At 58.7% G+C, this 16068-nt stretch overlaps 1 long non-coding RNA gene across 1 annotated transcript; it reads right to left on the reverse strand.

Annotated features, from left to right (window-relative positions):
• Positions 1-896: 896 nt before the first annotated feature.
• Positions 897-6107, reverse strand: MIR3667HG (MIR3667 host gene). The gene is made up of 5 exons (XR_009211009.1): positions 6055-6107; positions 2296-2373; positions 1974-2119; positions 1784-1884; positions 897-1386 (listed from the first exon to the last, which is right to left on the reverse strand). It is a non-coding gene; the product is annotated as an MIR3667 host gene (long non-coding RNA).
• Between the last annotated feature and the right edge of the window lie 9961 nt (positions 6108-16068).

The following is a 16068-nucleotide window of genomic DNA, read 5'->3' on the forward strand; positions in this document are numbered from 1 at the left end:
CCAGTGATGCAGGAGCTGCCCGGATGCCTGCCCAGGAGAGCGAGAGCCCAGCTCGGCCCACGCTGGGGACCAAAGGCCCTGAGAAGTGGCCGTGCTGGTGGGTGTGGTGTAAGGCTGGACACTGCCGGCTGACCTGCTCCCGGGGGCCCAGGAGATCCTGCACTGGCCACAGTGAAGAGTGGGCAGCAGCCTCCCTGGAAGCTGGGGTGGCCGGGCGGTGTGGGCAGGGCTGGCAGCCAAGCGCCATCACAGAGCCGGGCCCCGGATGGCAGAAGGGGGCCTGTCAGGAGGAAGGCAGGGCCATTGTGGGGCTGAGCAGCAGACTGAGTGGTGTACAGGGGCCTGCCCCACAGAGGTGGTAGTGAAAGCCAGTAGCACCCAAGCCCCAGGGGCAGGAGAGGTGGGCAGCAGCTCCACCCACCCCACTAAGGCAGTCAAGACGGAGGCTGGGGCCACAGGCAGCTGCCCAGCAACACCAGCATCCCACGCAGCCTCCTCCCTGGGCCAGGTTCCAGATGCAGAATCCAGACAGGAGAGGGGAAGAAAGAACCCGAAACGCACAGAGGCCTTGGGCAAGGGTCCCCCTGGCCCTCCCAAGGGGCGCTGGGAGGAAAGGTCTGTCCAAACGGTCAGGACGGTGGGCTGGGGACAGAGCAGACGCTGGCATCAGGGAACTGCAGCCCCACCGCGCCCCCATAGAGCAGAGCAGGGAATGGGAAATGAACGGGGACCTTCGAGACGGAGCTCACGGAACTCCCAGAGGTCATTTCCCAGATCCCCAATACATCACTGGAATAGCCCAGTTGTCCTGACCTGTAGGGAAGACCACGTGGAACCTTCCAGAATGTCCCTTTCCCACCCAGCTGAGCGAGGGAGACAGTGGGAGAGACAGAAACCTAGAGACAGTGAGATAAAGACAGACATGGAGACAGTGACAGAGAGAGACAGTGAATCGAATGCATTGTTACGCCCCAGGTAGACGGCAGAGGCCGGCCCCCACACAAATCCTGAGGGGTGCAGAGGGGCCTAGTCCTCCCCCAGTCAGTTCCCCAGTCTGGCCTCTCAAATGCAACAGGCACTGGATGGAGCAGCGGCTGTGGCTGACGGACCTGCTAGTAACCCAGGGGCCCTGTACCCCGTGACGGCTGCATAGGACACAAGCTCTGGACTTGGGCAATCTCTGAGGAGCCGCCCCAGCCCCAGAGCCCCCGCCGGACAGGTGAGGCCTCTGCTGTGCCCTGTCCTGGCCTTCTCCCCACAGCTGCCCGCCAGGCCACTCCCCAACAGATAAACCTGCCACGTCTGTATTGGACCCACATGCTGTGGAGCTCAGGGACATCTGTGGTGACCCGGTCAAGCGTGTCAAGCCAGGTGGCTGTAGGCAAACTGCCCACTGTTGCTCCAAATCATCTCCCTCCACCTCAAAGCTGCCCCTGGTCACTGGTGCCACTGGAGGAAGGTTCTGGGAGGTCCCACGTTGGGTGAGGGACACAGGGTAACAGACACTGGCCTTGTGGGTGCTTTGCCCCCTCTCCCCTTGGCCTGAGAGCAAGCTGGTCCCATGCCTGGGGGCCGCAACCGAGAGCCAGGCCCCCTACAGATGCAGCGCCCCTTCCGAGGACTCCTGGCACCTCAAGCTTCCCAGGGCCTGGGGGTGTCGCTCTCCCGCCCATGAGTCCACCTCGCAGAAACCCTCAAGTGCCACCCAGACCCTACTCAAGTCCGGGCCCCTCGCTTCTGACTCTCCCTCCCATCCTCCACTCCCCTGGCCTCTCCCCAGGGCCCTGCTCGGGGTGCTGACCTTTGGGAGGGAGGGCACAGTGATGCTTGGGGCCAGGCTGCTGACCTTTGTGGGGAGGCACAGTGATGCTCGGGGCTGCTGGCCTTTGGAAGGAGGCACAGGGCCTGGAGGACGGGCGTCTCCTCACTGGCCCTTCCATCCAGGCCCCTTGCCAAGCACAGGGGATGTGCACAGTGTGCGTTTATGAACTGAGGGCAGAAGCGACAGCAGCCACAGGCTCCCACATCCCCCTCGTGCCCTGAAAGCACCTCGGTCCAGGGGTCAGGCTGGGTCCACAGCTCCCGCTGGTGGCCTGGGCTCAGCGGCCCCCGGCTTTTTCTGGAAGACGCAGCACAGAAAACTGATGAAGCTGGCCAGGCTCCCTCCAGAGCCCTCAAGGACGTGGGAGACCACCAAGACCAGAGGAACATAAACCTCATGGCCTCGGACACTGCCCAGTTGTAAATATATTTTTCACTCCTCCATTTATCACGGCTGCCTCTGATGACACCCACCTGGTGTGGGGCCGGTTGTTGCAGCTCCCCCACTCAGCACCTCCCCACAGATTATCCCCAATCCATCTCTGACGGCGTCTGCAGACAGGAGCACAAAGCTGCCACCAGCCCCCAAACGGCCACCCTGACCCCGGGCTGACGGCGCCATCCTGGGACAGTCTCTGCCTGGGCACCAGGCCTCACACTCCAGGAACCTTCTGCTGTGAGGTCTTTGGGCACCCTCTCCCTGTTAGCCCACTTTCCATCCCTGCTCCCACCTTTGGGACCCTCTCCCTGTTAGCCCACCTCCCATCCTGTTCCCACCAGAGGAAGTGCCTTCTGGGGCGACATTTCTGAGCCACCGATGCTACACATTTACTACTAACCCAAGCGATAAACCGTTTGTATCCATTTAAAGTGTTGAAAGGATAAGACCAACAACCTATAATTCTGTACCCAATTAAATTATCTTCTTAAAGTGGAGGAGAAATAATGGATAAATGGAGAAATAAATGGATAAATGAAGAAGTGGATAATAGTAACCACATATTTGGAGATTATCACTTATGGATAAGTAAAATGAATGACACCAAAGTTGTAAGGGATTGGAACACTCTGCCATGAGGCAATTGCACTGCCTGTGACGTGGCACCATGCTATTTAAACTGAACCTCTGTTCGCTGTAAATGTAAATTGCAAACTCTATGACAACCAACAAAAAAGTAGAAAGAAAACAAGAAGTGTAACTGATTTGCTAAGAGAGGAGAGAAAATGAAATCATACAAAATTCTCAATCAAAACCAGAGAAGGCAGAAAAAGAATGGAAGACAAAAGAAACAGAGACCGAGGAACAGCAAACAGTAACCAATGTGTCCAACAGGAATCCAGTATGTGGATGATCGCTTCAGAAGTCAGGGGTTGACATGCACCCATCAAAAGAGAGAGACTGGGCCAGGTGCGGTGGCTCACGCCTGTAATCCCAGCATTTTGGGAGGCCGAGGTGGGAGGACCATGAGGTCAGGAGCTTGAGACCAGCCTGGTCAATATGGTGAAATCCCATCTCTATTAAAAATACAAAAAAAAAAAAATTAGCCAGGCATGGTGGCGGGCGCCTGTAGTCCCAGCTACTCGGGAGGCTGAGGCAGAAGAATCGTTTGAACCAAGGAGGCGGAGGTTGCAGTGAGCTGAGATGGCACCACTGCACTCCAGCCTGGGTGAAAGAGACTCCTCGAAAAAAAAAAAAAAAAAAAAAACCTGACTCTATGTCATCCACAAGAGGCTCCCTCCAAATATAAAGACACACATAGATGAAAAGAAAGGGTTGGAGACTGATACACCACGCTAACACTAATGGAAAACACAGGAGCCGTGATCAATCCCAGCCAGGACCCGTCTCAGGGATAAAAGGAGCACTGCGTGGTGATCAGGGGTCAGTCCCCTGGAGGGAGACTAGCAATCCTGAATGGGTGTGTGCCTGACAGCAAGGCCCCCAACCCCATCCCACCCTGGGAGGTCTCCCCAGCCCCTGTTGTCTCCTGCTCCTGTCCTGAGACCTCTGGGCCCACCCCTGGCGCCCCCTTTGGCTGCACAGGGGACATTGCGGTTGTTAAACATGGTTGCAGTGGTGGCCCAGGCCCATCCCAGGGAGACACTGGGCTTCCCTGCCGCAGAGCCATGGGCCTGAAAGCACCGTCTGGAGGGGTCTGCTCCTGCCTTTGCAGCATGGTGGGAGCCGACCCCACAGTACAGTGCGGCTCCAGGTCCAGCCTCTAAGGTGTGCCTGACCCACCCACTGAGGCACAGGGTGGGGGGCCAGGATGTGGTCATGTCAGGCCGGGGGGCCAGCTCCTCCCGAGTGGAGTGGGGTCACCTGTGACCCATCCACAGCAAGGTAGCAGAGGTGGGCATGGCAAGGCTGCCTCCCAGCTCACCAGAGAGAGCTTCACCAACACTATCAAAGCCTTCCACGTCCACCGTGCACGTGAGCCTCTCTCAGAGTGATCAGGGGCTCAGTCGGTCAGTGGCACAGTTCTCAGCCAAGGACTTTGTGGAGCCCGGCCTGTTTGCACAGGTAATAAGAAGGTAAATTTTCATCTGAGGCCTACACTTTGACACAGGCTCCTTCTCAAACATCTCCTGTGGACGGAAGGCAAGTGTCAGGCAGCACCACTCAGCCCAGCCATGCCAAGGAGACAGGAGGGAGTTCCTCCCACCAGGAGGGCGGGGTGTGGGACGAGGACACCCAGCCAGGCCATCCACAGCGGGAGGACGAGGCGGGACCCACCCGCAGGCCCATGCTCCATGCACAGGGGATCCATCCACAGACCCATGCTCCATGCAGGGGGGGATCCACCCAGGGGCCCACGCTCCATGCAGGGTGATCCACCTGGGGGCCCACGCTCCGTGTAGGGGATCCATCTACAGACCCATGCTCCATGCAGGGGGATCCACCCGGGGGCCCACGCTCCGTGCAGGGGGATCCACCCAGGGGCCCACGCTCCATGCAGGGGGGGATCCACCCAGGGGCCCACGCTCCGTGCAGGGGGCTCCATCCACAGGCTCTGCTCCAAACTATGTTTTGTATATAAACGGTTTCCTTTCCAGTTTTTCCCAGGCAGGTAGGAATCCAGGTGAACACACAGGATCCCTGGGGGCCTGTTGGACAAGGGTCCCGCCTGCCGCTGGAATCTCAGAAAGAATGAGTCAGGGCTCGGGACCCCCACAAAGGCAGGGCAGGGGTGCCTCCCCCAGGGGCTGGAGAGGAAAAGCTGAGGGTCAGAGAATGGGCAACAGGGCACGGGGCAGGGCAGCTGGAGACAGGAGGGATGGTCGGGTCAGCCCCGGGCACCGCCCAGGAACATGGGTCCTCCCTGACAGGGAACTCAGGGGCAGGTGGCTGAGGAGGCCTTCTGGGTTCTCTGAATGGGGGATGAAGCCCTCATGCCAACCAGGCTCACAGATCCCAGAGGAGGCAGAGGCAGGTGGAGGCTCGGCTTGAGCTGCCCAGGTCTCTGGGAGGCTCCTGTCCTGTTTCAGGCTCCTTGGCCCAGCAATGTCACCACACTGCCCTCACAGGGAAGGGACAGGGAAATGGCACATGCAGCTGTTTGGGTACAAAAGCCCAGGCAGAGCCCAAGATGCAGAATGAATGAATGGGAGCGAGGCAGGGGGGGCCCTCATGGTCAGCCCACCCATGACTCCAGGCCCCAGGCAGGGCCCAGGATGAGGAATGGATGGGAGCGAGGCAGGGAGGCCCCTTGTAGTTGGCCCACCCATGACTCCAGGCCTGCAGCTCCCGGCTCTGGGACCAGCTAGGACAAAGGGAACACACCGCCCACTCTGACACTCATGGAAAGGATCCGGATCAGCCCACAGACCTCCTACAGGCAGGGACCCCCACACCTGCCACCCGACAGAGAATCGGCCACTTAAGTCTCCAGGTTGGGACGCAGCTGGGTCATAAATTGGCTTCTCACTTTTGGGGACCCTAAGTGTAGCATTTCCTTTAACTTGAGCCAAACCCTTTGTCCCAGAATATCTTTGCTCCTATCTCCCCACCCCCCTGATTGCACTGGACACCCCCTGAAATGAGAGCATCGCCTCAAGCACTGCAGGTGGTGCTGAGTCCTTCTCAGTCCTCCAGCCCTCGCCCTCTGCGGGAACACCCCCCATCACCGCCTTCCAGGGCGGCCGCTGTCGTCTGCGCTCGCAGCTCTCGTGCTCATCCTCACTCAGCAAATTGCAATCAGCTCCGACAACGGCCTAGTTAAGGGCACCCACCCAACGACACCCCGGCTGTGCAGACAGGAAGCGTCGTCGCCAACCGGACACATCGCTGCCAGAAACAACTGGGTGTGCTTTGGGGACGCCTCCTAATTGAACTGACACACTCAGGAATTAGGGTGGTGGAGGCCAGCTTGCTGCAGGGAAGGCCACCCCGCCTTCCAGGCCTCCTAATTAGGACTGAATGCTCTGTTTTCTCTGCACGCAGGCGGGGTCATGGGTCAAGCGCTGAGACTTACTCCGTAATTCGAGTTAATGAAGGATTCCCAGGAGCAGCTCTGTGGACGCATCTAGGAGGCACACGGCCTCTGGCGGAGCCTGACAGCTGTGGGTGGACAGCAGCAAGCACGCCTTTAATTGCTGCCAAATTTTAGTCCTAGGTCTTAATGACAGCAGCCCTGGCTCCAGAGTGTGAGGATCTCTGGGAGAGTCAGTGGCTCCATGTTGGGCACTCCGCTGTGTGAGTGGGAGGAGCACAGAGTGAGATGGTGGGCAGCGGCTGGAGGTCCCAGAGCCCCACCCAGAGCCAGCAATGCCTCCTGGGCTGGACCGGAGGCTGCTGTATGGTCCCTGTTCACCGAACTTGCAGGAGGCAGAGAACGGGGAAAGTCCGTGCTCCTCTCAGGCCCTGTCACAGAACAAACAGCATTGGGCTGGAGCAGGGAGGCTGGGGTGCAGGGCGGGGCTGGAGCAGGGAGGCTGGGGTGCAGGGCTAGGTTGGAGCAGCGAGGTTGGGGTGCAAGGCTGGGATGGAGCAGCGAGGCTGGGATGCAAGGCTGGGCTGGAGCAGGAAGGCTGAGATGCAGGGCTGGGTTAGAACAGGGAGGCTGGAGTGCAGGATTCTAGGGTGCAGGATTGGGCTGGAGCAGACAGGCTGGGGTGCAGGGCTTGGCTGGAGCAGGGAGGCTGGGGTGCAGGGCTGGGTTAGAACAGGGAGGCTGGGGTACAGGGCTAGGTTAGAACAGGGAGGCTGGGGTGCAGGGCTGGGTTAGAACAGGGAGGCTGGGGTGTAGGGCTGGCCAGCCTCAGAACATGTGTGGGCCTCAGCCCTGGCAGGTGGAGGCGTGGGCTCCCTGCTGGGCCACTCAGATGGATCTGCTGTTTTCTCATGAGCTCATCCCTTCCGGCCTGTGAGGCCCACGGGCAGGGCTTTAATCCCCTATGTGCTGTTTCCAGAGCCTTCTCCCCGGCCCAGCTCCAGGCAGCCTCTCCAACCCCTCAGATTCTGCTGGACATACATACGGCCCTTGAGCCACAGAGGGTGGTGATGCCCGCGGCCCCCCTGAATCCACAGGGCAGGTGCTGGCCAGGCCTCATCCCTGCTTCAGTCCCCAGAGGAGACCTCAAGCCACAGACCAGTCCCTGTCCCTTCAGGGTGGGGTTGGTTCTGCAATCCCCCTGCCCACAGCCCCACCCCACAGAAACGTCCACCACGAGCCTTGGTAATCACGCCCGGCGCCCGATGGAGACCAGCGGCTCTGAGCTCCCGGGAAAGTGGCCAGGGCCTGGGCCCTGTTCCCAGGAAGCTCAGCAAGGCTCCGTGCCCCACAACCTGGAGGGGTGGGAGGGGGTCTGAGTCGGGATGGCTGCACCCTTGGCCCTTGGGGAGGAGCCCCCCACTACCACCCAGCAAGACCAGAAAGAAGCCTGGGTGTGGGGGGAGGAGTTCAAGGAACCAAGCTCTGCGCAGACTCAGCGGGAGGATTTGGAATCGGAGCTGGAGTGTGGGGACGCCGGACAGATGCCAGGGGATCTACGTACCCGGGAGAAGGGCCCAAAACGAGCGGGTGCTGGGACAGGCAGGAACAGCCCTGGGAGGTCACAGACGGGGTAACAATGGGGGCCCTGAGCACTCCACTGTTCCCTGGACAGGGTCTGAGTTCCATGAAGCTGCCTATCCCAGGCCTCTGCAGCAGCGGCACGGGCAGAGCTGCCTCCCTCCAGTGAGGAGCGGGCGGGCGCCACGTGGACCCTGGGCACCCTCCACAGGGGCTCCAGCTCCCACAAGGGGCTGCCCCATAGGCTCTGAGGAGCTACAGGCTCCTTCCCAGAGGGAAGCCCAGGAGTCAGCAGCTAATCCTCCCTCTTCCTCTGGAGCCCCCAGGGAAGGCAGGAGTGAGTGTGCCCCTCGATGACCCCATTCCCTATAGAGACCCCTGTGGGGAAGGAATCTGGCCTCATCTGCAGCTCCACAAGCCCTAGGGTGGATCTGAGCTGGGACCAGCCCCTCTGAGGGGCTCACCCTGAGCACCCTCCTTGGCAAGGCAAGCGTTTGGGATACATCCTTCCAGGGAAACAGCGCTGTACTCTTCCCTGTTTCTCTAAAGATTTGAACTGAGGCCAGTTGCTCTGCCTGTGGGTATGATGCTTGGGACAGCACCTGGCTCTGAGGACAGAGGCCCTGGACCCAACCCACACGGGCCCACCTTCTCCTGAAGATCTGGGCTAACTGGGAAGCAAAAATAATTACTCTTGTGCCAAAATGTCCTTGTAATTAGCAGTTCTGGGACATAAATGAATTGAAATATGTGATTTTTCAGGGTCCGGCCGGCCTCGGGACTGAACCCCAGTGTGTGTGTGTCTGTTTCAGGGCACGTGGGGTGCAGGTGTTTCAGGACACACGCATGTGTTTCAGGGCACGTGGGGTGCAGGTGTTTCGGGGCACAGGTGTGTGTGTTTCAGGACACGCAGGGTGCAAGTGTTTCAGGGCACACGCGTGTGTTTCAGGGCATGCCGGGTGCAGGTGTTTCGGGGCACACGCGTGTGTTTCGGGGCACGCGGGGTGCAGGTGTTGCGGGGCACACGCGTGTGTTTCGGGGCACGCGGGGTGCAGGTGTTGCGGGGTACACGCGTGTTTCGGGGCACGTGGGGTGCAGGTGTTTTGGGGCACACGCGTGTGTTTCGGGGCACGCGGGGTGAAGGTGTTTCGGGGCACACGCGTGTTTCGGGGCACACCAGGATGCAGATCTCTTACTGGGTGCAAAGCTCCCAACTCCTTCCCGGAGCCACCAGAGTAGGGCTCCCAGATCAGAGCAGCCCCTCCTCGGGCCAGGCAGGGTGTGGACCCAGCCCTGAATGCACTCAGCTTCCAGCCGATTCTGCACCTCCCTCCATTCACGGTACAGGCAGGCGCTGCAGGCCATAGGGAGGGCGTGCGTCTCGGTCCTCCCGCTCTGTGTCCAGTCTGGGCAGTGTCTCAAGACCACCCTGGGAGAGGCCTGGGCTGCGGCGCCTTCGTCCGTCTGCTCCGCGCAAGGCCGGGGATCCTGTTCTCCCGGAGCGAGGGTGTCCTGCAGGGACCAGCGGCCAGCAGCAGCCAGGGCCGGGCCTCACCCAAGGACCGAGGTGCCGATGAACGCTCGTGTACGGAAGACACTGACTCCCTGGTTTATGTACTTACTTAATTTTAAGTTAGGTTCCCCAGATCCCTAAATCAACAGTGGATTCTGTAAATTGTTGCGTCAGAGGAAAATCTAAGCCAGCCCGATCGCGGGAAGCGCCGTAGCCATGAAAGGCGGTGGCTCAGCGCCACCTGCCGGGACGCGGCAGCCAAGGGAGCCGGTGTCGGGGGAGGCCTGAGGCTGCGGGTCCTCGGGAGGAAACAGAGCTGTTTGCAGGAACAAAGGAGGAAAGCAGGGCCACGGCAGTTCGAAGAATTCTTACACGAAAGGCATGAAATTAGTTGGAATCATTTCAAGGAAAAAATCTTCCTCCAAATAGGTGCTCCTGCGTTTAGCAGAGTGGGTTTCATTGCCATTGAGCAGGGCCTGGGGTCTGTGGGGCTGTTTTCAGAACTGGAAGGAACCAGTCCAGCTGCACACAAGAGCTCCTGGGGAGAGGCATCCTCCAGGGCCTGGAGTCCCTGCTTGAGCTGTGTCACACCTGCTGGGTTGGAAGCCTCCACTCAGCAGGAGAAACACAATCCCCGGCTCTGGTGTTTGTGGCAGTAAAATCCCCATCCCTGCAAAGCCACTGGGCCCAGGCCAGGCCTTGCAAGAGGCCTCCCTTTGCTGGAGGAAGCCCCGGGCCCTCAGGGACCCTGCAGGAGGCAGACGCTGGGGACAGCATCCGGCCCACTGGCAGCTGCGTCCCTCTCCAGTCCTGGCCTCTCTGCCTCCTCTGCTCTTTCTGATCCCCTCACCTGCTCCCACTGCCCACAAGGCGCTGAGCCAGCGGCAGAAACTGAGGTGGAGACAGCCTTTGGCCCTCAAAATCTGTGAAGGGGTCTGGACCCTGGGAAGGCACCAAGGACTGCCCAGGATCTCAGAAAAGGACGACAGCCAGGTCCCTTCCTTCCTTCGTTTTCAAAGTTGTTGGGTTTTTTGGGGGGGGGTTTGTTGCTGTTTTGAGACAGAGTCTCGCTCTGTCACCCAGGCTGGCGTGCAGTGGTGCGATCTCGGCTCACTGCAACCTCCGTCTCCTAGTTTCAAGCGATCCTCCTGCCTCAGCCTCCTGAGTAGCTGGGATTACAGGTGCCCGCCATCACGCCTGGCTAATTTTTGTACTTTCAGTAGATTCGGATTTCGCCATGCTGGCCAGTCTGGTCTCCAACTCCTGACCTCAGATGACCCACCCACCTCGGCCTCCCAAAGTGCTGGGAATACAGGCATGAGCCACTGCACCTGGCCATGTTTTTCAAATGTTGATGGCAGTATCGCTTCTCGGCCTTTTGGCTAAGATCAAGTGTAGTATCAAATGTTGATGGCAGCTCAGTTGTCCCCCATTTCAATAAATGCCCCCTGAATCATGTGTGAAGTCACCCAGGTTTAAGGCAAGAGGCCCCTGGTCTTAGGGAGCAAATTCTTTCATTTTTCCAGATAGCTCTATTTATTACCTACTGAGAATTTATTTGAATTTCTAGTAGCTCAAAACTTTTTTCATTTTCCTGTTTATTAAGAAACTCAATTCCCAACCAGAGCAGCTCAAGGCTAACATTCAGACCAAGAGCACATTTTCTCTATAATTCACCACCAGGCCCGCAGGAGTGGGAGGTGCCCACTCAGGGAGGGCTGGTGGCCCTTCACTCTCCTCCTTGCTGGGGACGGGGCCTGGGGTGGGGTTGGGGGACATCTAGGGCCTCCCCTCCCCCAGCACCTCCACCTCCAAGTGAACTGCCAACCCAGAGCCGTCCAAGCACCTGGGCCACTCCAACCCGCCCCCAAGGCTCCCAGTGGGGTCTGTGCAAGCTCCTGGCAGGGTCTGCGGGGTCCATGGATGTGTCTCCACCCATCAGCCCTGAGTCTTTTCCATGAGCTGAGCTGCTCACACCTCTAATCCTCATCACAGCTCTGCCAGCCGGGCACCATCACCACCATCGCACCTTACAGCTAAGGCCCGTGGAGCCCAGAGAGGTTTGGCGTCTTGCCCAAGGCCACACAGCTCTTTGGCAACATTGTGGCTCCAGAGCCACTCTCTGGGTGTGCAGCCGAGGGGCCGGCTCAGACGGGGTGACCGAGGGATGGCAGCCTATGCTGAGAACAAACCCAAGGATCTGGCTCAGGGCGTGGGTGTCAGGACAGCGCCTGGGGCCACCGTGGAGACCCAGGAGGAGCCAACGGGCCTCTGCCGACCACTGGAAGTCGTGATGGGGGCTGAAGAACAAGTCGCCAAGAGCAAAGGTGACCTGGGGTGGCACAAGTGTCTGGGATGTACAACATAGAGGGTGTAGCTTCCTGGGTGGCTGGGGACACTGGAATTCCACCCAGGGATGGAGAGAATCCCATTCATGGACACAGAATCCCACTCAGAGTCACAGAATTCTGCCTGGGGACACAGAATCACACCTGAGGACACAGAATCCCACGTGGGGACACAGAGTCCCACCAGGGGACAGAGAGAGAATCCCACTCAGGGACACAGAATCCCACCCGGGGACAGAGAGAATCCCACCCAGGAGCACGCTGACTTTGAGCCACCCAGGGCTCAGCCCAGGCTCACGCAGAACACGAGGCGTCAGGGTTTTAATAAATTGAAAATAAAACTTTAAGCTCCAGCCGCACTGGGTAAAGTTTTCCTTGGAATTAATTTCTAAGATAAATTGTTTTGGAATTTTTGGTCCATCTCTTCTAAGCCCCCAACGTTTTTCTGATTAGACATTTTCATCTAAACAGGCCTGACGTCTGAATGGCACCTCAATCCCGACAGTATTGACATCTGCCAGCCCAGAGGTTTATGGGGAAAGTATGGATTCCTGGCCAGTGGCTTTACTCAAATTGAGCTGCATTCTCGGTGAAATGAAATGTGGGCACAGCTGCTGGCTCACCTCCATGGCTTCTGTCTGCTGCAGGGCTGGGGTACCACAGGGGTGAAGGGTGCAGGGTGGGGCTGGACCTTCCGGAGGGAGCCTGGGGAGGGGAGGGTCCAGGACGAGGGAAGGGGAGGTCCCATAGCCGAGTGGGGGCACAGGGCAATGGGGTTAAGGTCCACATGCACCTGCCCGGAAGCGTAAGGCAGGCCATAGAGGTCCCTGTCCACAGGCGGCGGGCGAGGCACCAGCGAGCCCACCACCTCTGCTTCTGCGCTGGGACCATTTTCTTTAATGGCACATCTCCTTGGTAGAAGAGAAACCAACCAGCCGAAAAGGTGATGAGTGTGAACACAAGGTGGATCCAGGGCATCCCAGCCATGCAGATGGACGGAGGGCAAGGAGAAACCCCACCCAGGGTAGGCCACCCTAGGGAGGGGGCTCCCTGCAGAGCCTCAGCCTCCTCCTCTGCACCCCAGGGGGTGAGGAGCTGATCACCGTGCAAGGTCCCACGAAGCCCAGGTCACAAAAGTAATGCAAGGTCACAAAGAAGCCCAGGAATGTGGGGAGTGCCCGCCAACGACACAGAACCCTGCAAAGGCGACCCGGGAGGGAGGCCCCCAGCCCCCCGAGCAGCCAAGCCCCATGAGGCCTCCTTCCTCAGGAAAGCATGGGTCAGAAAATCTGGACGGTGCTTTTCCCTACTTGGAGTCAGACTCACATTCACGACCTAAAGGCCCTGATAAGGTCCTCAGGCAAACATTAAGGGGGGGTGGGGCTTGTGTGTCCAGGGGAGGAACCAGCCCAGGTCCCCGCCCATATGAGCTCCCGGGCCTGGGCAGCACCCTCGGCCTACTGCCGAGTCCATCCTGGCGGCAGCTGTAATACAAACCAGGCCCGTGATGATCACAGGCACCTCTGACGCTGCCCAGAAGCTTCCAGAATCCTGCCCTTGGTGACCGCCCTCTCGCCCCACCCGCCCCTCGGTGTTGACACAGACGCAGGTCCACAGGGCTCTGTCCGGATGTCCCTCTGTGAAGCTGGCCCTGGGCTCACCCGCCTCCCACTCCTGCCTCACCTGAGGCCCAGCCACGTCCCTCCAGCCGCCTGCCAGGGGCCTGGGCTCAACGGATTCCTCAGAGCTGGACCCCCTGGTATCTCACTCGGCCCAGGACCCAGGACAACTACCCTTGACTTCTCCAAAGCTGCTGTTCAGAAGGCCTCCCAGCAAGCAGAGGGTCAGTCATTAAAACCCACTGGACACAAACCAGATAAAGCCACAAACCAATGCCTTGCTCATAGGACACGGGAATTCCGCAGAGACAGCTGGACCACCCGTCTTTTTCCAATCTGAGGCAGGACAGGGGAGCGGTAGTGCAGACACAGGCCCATTCCCACAGCATCAACCTGGACACCTGCACCCTCAGAACCAGGAGCAGCTCAGGAGCATCCTTCACTGCGCCCTCCTCCAGGAGGGCCACTAAGAGGGCCCCACCGCCACTGCTGCCGGCACAGGAGCACACGGGAGCTAACCCACCCCACGGAACCCAACAGTGTAGCCCAGGAACACGGCGGCAAGCCCACCCACTCAGCCTCCTCCCGGGGATACATACAGCCTGGCTTCCCTTCCCTGAGCACCTGCCCTGCTCCGGGTGAGGCCGGGCCTGGAGGCCTTCTCACTGCAGACCCTCAAAGATGTTTCCCGGCACTGACTATGCCAAGGACAGAATGCTGGAGGCCAGGCCACACTCGGAGGGGAGAAGCGAGGCAGCTCCGGGGCCTGGGAGGAGCGCGCTCTATGTGGCTGCAGGACGGGGAGCCAGCACTGCTCTAACGCCTCCCGCTGCACGTCCCACAGGGAACAAAGTGCTTTAGTGCTCAAGGTTCTAGGGGTTTAAATTACTCTACTGACTTCACTACTTTTTCTTTATACATTATAACCAATAGCAAGACAATGTTCAATGTTTTGATGAAATGTTTTAAAGATAACTTTGCACGGCCCCACTTGCCCAGCCATCGTCACATTTAACGCCAAGAAGCAGAGCATGGACGGGCTCCACGACGGCGCCTCCTGCCCGGACTCTTGTTAAGGTACCACAGGCGTGTCCCCAGTGGAGCCTCGAAGCCACCCTGGGAGGGATCTTCAGTGTCCCCAATTTACAGATGAAGAAACGGAGGCCCACAGGAGTCAGGAACAAGCTCCAGGTCACACAAGAAATGCAAAGGAAGCCACACGGCTCCAGAGTCCAGGCTCTGAGACCCACCTGCTGCCTGCTGGGCAGCTGCCCCGGGCACCCTGTCTGGGCACCTAGATTTTCCAGCTATGGATTTTCTGTACTGACAGCTCTCACCGTTTCCTGGGTCTCGAGTTTATCCTCTGTGAGGGCCGCCCCTTGTGGCTGGGCCATCAGCTCCCTGAATGATCAGCCCAGCCTCATCCAAAACCACCCAACAGGACAGGTCCCCGCAGCCTCTGAGACCTCCCGGGGTGCCCCCAAAACACAGGCCACAGAACAGCCACAGAAACCGCTTGCTGATTCAGTGTTTAGACTCTTGGATGGAATTCTCAGTTCTTCGAGATGTGATTTAGCCTGCTGCATTATTTAGCTAACTTTCTGCATCAAAACCATAACTTCTTAGAAAATTTTCAAGGTATTCAAAACTGATTTCACAGTCGATTTGAGGAGTCATCACAAGAATCAGTCAGAAAGGAGGCTCTGTGAGAAGGGAAACTGAGGCTCAGCAGCCTGTGACGAGCCCCAAGTTGCATCCGCAACACATTCTAGGATCACAGAGCCTGCTCCGGCCGGCGGAGTGGTTCTCTCGGCTCTGTGGATAACTGAAAGCTCAGAAACATCAAAAGTTAATTAAAATAAGAATATGTTACTCTGAAATAATGCATTATATTTCAAAACGTCCAGGGAGTGTAGCGGAGCCCGACGAGGTGAGCCTGCTCCACTTAATTCCCCTCCATGTCTCCTGAGCACGGCTCTTCGGGTGGACAGAGCCCCCAGCAGCCCCTATTGTCATTCTCTGAGCATGGAGAACCCCCATTTCTATCAGCCGGTAATCCCATCCATTGATTTGAATTGTTCAATGACAGGCTTGAAAAGGCGGATCAAGTGTCCTTTGGTCCTAGCAAAGAATCAATCATTTAGCACCAGCCCAGGCCACAGGCCAGATAAAGCCCGCTTCATCTGCAGTCTGGCCTTGCCTGGAACGCCGGTGGCCGCCAGCACCCCTGACCCGGGCGTCGCACCATGATTATTCAAATCAGCTCTCTCCATAGATCTCAGAATAAGCAATCAATTCATTTGACAGGGTTTAAAGACAAAGAGAAGAGCTTATTAAATCAAGCTAAGCCTCTGCCATCAAAGACCGGCAGGGAATGAGGCCGAGTCCGGCCTTCCCTGCAGCCACACAGAGGCTCCTGGGGAGGGAGGGGCAGGGACCCAGCACAGGTGGGCCTCAGGAGTCCCAGGGCCCCTGTGCCCATCCCCCTGCCCCCAGGCCCCCTCTCTACCCCTGTCATTTCCAACCCCACCCACACCCCAAGACCCCGACCCCAGGACACCTCGGACCCTACCCTGCCTCCCAGCCTGTCACAGGCAGGTCCGTCTTTCCAGAACTCCCTGCCTAGTGTCTCTCATCTGCCAAACAACCTCAAACCCAGATGGCCCGTCGCATCCTCTCTAACATTTTCCTGGAGCCCCCAGGAAGGACCCACAGCCCCTCTGCACCTCCCCTGCCCGTTCAGAGCCACGCCA

This window comes from Hylobates moloch, unplaced genomic scaffold (genome assembly GCF_009828535.3).
Source record: "Hylobates moloch isolate HMO894 unplaced genomic scaffold, HMol_V3 SCAFFOLD_19, whole genome shotgun sequence".
Classification (NCBI taxonomy): domain Eukaryota; kingdom Metazoa; phylum Chordata; class Mammalia; order Primates; family Hylobatidae; genus Hylobates; species Hylobates moloch.